The sequence below is a fragment of the Talpa europaea genome, assembly GCF_964194135.1.
Source record: "Talpa europaea genome assembly, chromosome: 15".
Lineage (NCBI taxonomy): Eukaryota > Metazoa > Chordata > Mammalia > Eulipotyphla > Talpidae > Talpa > Talpa europaea.
Window position 1 is genome coordinate 53,143,333 of NC_140083.1, and position 2,330 is coordinate 53,145,662.

The 2,330-nt window shown below is 40.8% G+C and overlaps 1 pseudogene across 1 annotated transcript; it reads left to right on the forward strand.

Moving 5' to 3' along the window:
• Positions 1-204: 204 nt before the first annotated feature.
• On the forward strand, positions 205-827 carry LOC311185120 (GTP-binding nuclear protein Ran-like; annotated as a pseudogene). The gene has a single exon. The product of its transcript is annotated as a GTP-binding nuclear protein Ran-like (transcript).
• The last annotated feature ends 1,503 nt before the right edge of the window (positions 828-2,330 follow it).

Genomic DNA, 2,330 nt, shown 5'->3' on the forward strand with positions numbered 1-2,330 from the left:
TCCACGGAGGCATTTTTGAGGTCTTCCTGGGAGTTCCCCATCATAGTACTACAGGTGGCTGGGAATGGTGGCAGCTGTCCTGAGATCTCTGACCTTCCTTATGTTCTGAGTAAGAAACTTGGCCAGATGTTTTGATTGTGCTTCTGTCATCTTTCCAGCCCTCAGTCAGATGGGTCTGGAGAGGCTTCTGGAAGGGACACTGCAATGGCTGCCCAGGGAGAGATGCAGGTCCAGTTCAAACTTGTGTTGGAGGGTGATGGTGGCACTTGGAAAACCAAGTGAAGTGTCCTTTGCCAATGAATTTGAGAAGTGTGTAGCTACCTTGGGTGTCGAGGTCCATCCCCTCCTGTTCCACACCAACAAGTTCAATGTGTGGGATACAGCTGGTCAGGCAGACTGAGGGTTGGAGATTACATCCAAGTCCAGTGAGCCATTATAATATTTGAAGTAACATCTAGAGTTACTTACAAGAATGTGCCTAACTGGCACAGAGATCTGGCATGAGTATATGAAGACATCCCTCATTTGTTGTATGGCAACAAAGTGGACATTAAGGGCAGGAAAGTTAAGGCAAAAAATTATTGTCTTCCACCGAAAGAAGAATCTTCAGTACTATGACATTTCTGCTAAAAGTAACTACAATTTTGCAAAGTTATTCCTCTGGTTTGCTAGAAAACTAATTGGAGACCCTAACTTGGAGTTCATTGCCATGCCTGCTCTTGCTGCACCAGAGGTTTGTCATGGACCCAGCCATGGCAACGCAGTATGAGCACGATTTAGGGAATGTTCAGACAACTGCACTCCCAGGTGAGGTCAGTGACCTGTGAGAGGATGAAGCTAGCGTACAGCATCAGGAGTCTAGTTTTAATGCCAACAATCCTGTGATGTCACTGGTGGAGCCTGTTTGCCACTCTATTATATAATGAAGCAGAACATGTGCTTAATCTTTGGGATGCTGAAGGAGATGAATGGACTTTGGAGTGAATGTGGCAGTTAAAAAACCTTCATTTTTTGGACCTGCAGATTTAGCTATTTTGGAATGTAATTGTTTCCTTCTTGAGTTTCAAATGTAAGTCTGCTACAGTCACATCACAATATTCAGTGGTGAAATCTTGCTTGTTACCATCATCCCCATTCCTTTTCATTTAGAATCAGAATAAAGTTGTATTTCAAATAAAAAAGAAAAGAAAAGAAACTTGATCAAGGGCAAACAGCTAAATCAATGGGCATGAATCAAACACAGAAACTCACCGAGGAGTCCACAATTTTAGCAGCCTCTGTTATGACTGCTGTGCATGGAGATGGGCTACTACTCTGCTTTTTCTACAGTAGTTGTAAATGAATTTTTCATTTTTGCCAAATTCCCAGACCAAGTTTTGGTCATCCTATAATTGTATAACTTTAAACCCTTATCATTGCCACATTATTCTGTTGCTAAATAGAGAACATCCATCAATCTATGATGTGGCCTACTTTGTTAGGTACCTGAGAGATACATTATTTGTAGAATTCATTCAACTGTCTTAGCCTGGAGGGCTTGTTCTGGGTAGCTTCATTGACACACTCCAAACCTGGCTGTACATCACAATCGCCAGGAGAGCATTTCAGTAATCAACATTCCCACATCAGTCTTTCTGAATAATAATGGTTGGACTGGCACCTGGGAATTTGCATTTTCAACAAGCACCCCATGTACCATGCATTCAAGGAGGTACTGATCTCCAAACTGGTCTGAAAAGACTAGGCTCTTGCAGAGGAGAAATTTGTTACGAAGTTCCACATATCCCACCTCAAACACCAACACCATTCTCAGCTTTGCTATACATGGATCCCATAGGATTTATTTTTAAAAGAGTTTCACTGCCTTTCCTCACACTCTGCAAACCATTCTCTTTCTACCCTATAGGGTTGCTGTGAAGATTGAATAATATATATGGATATTACAGGACCTAGTCAAAGTGCATTGAGTAAATACTAGCTTTCCTTTTGGCCCACTTTTATCTTCTTATCTTTATTATTAGTTCTGTAAAATAGATACAGAAAGCCCAAGTTGCTTTTTAGCCTCTTTTCACTGAGTTCCCAGAATTGGAGATGTTCAAGAAAAAAATGGATGACTCCTTGATTGCATATTGTGTCTAGAATTCAAGCCACCAAGTGATTGGCTTAATCAGCCCCTAATTCATCTTAATTCTACAAATATATGCTTCCATGGGAAGGCACTGGTCAAGATGCGTAGTTTTATTTTTTTTAAGGATTTAGTTCCTGGTGAATTTCTTTTTTCTTTTTTTAATTTGCTACTTATAGGGTCAAAACCAGAGATTTAAACCAGA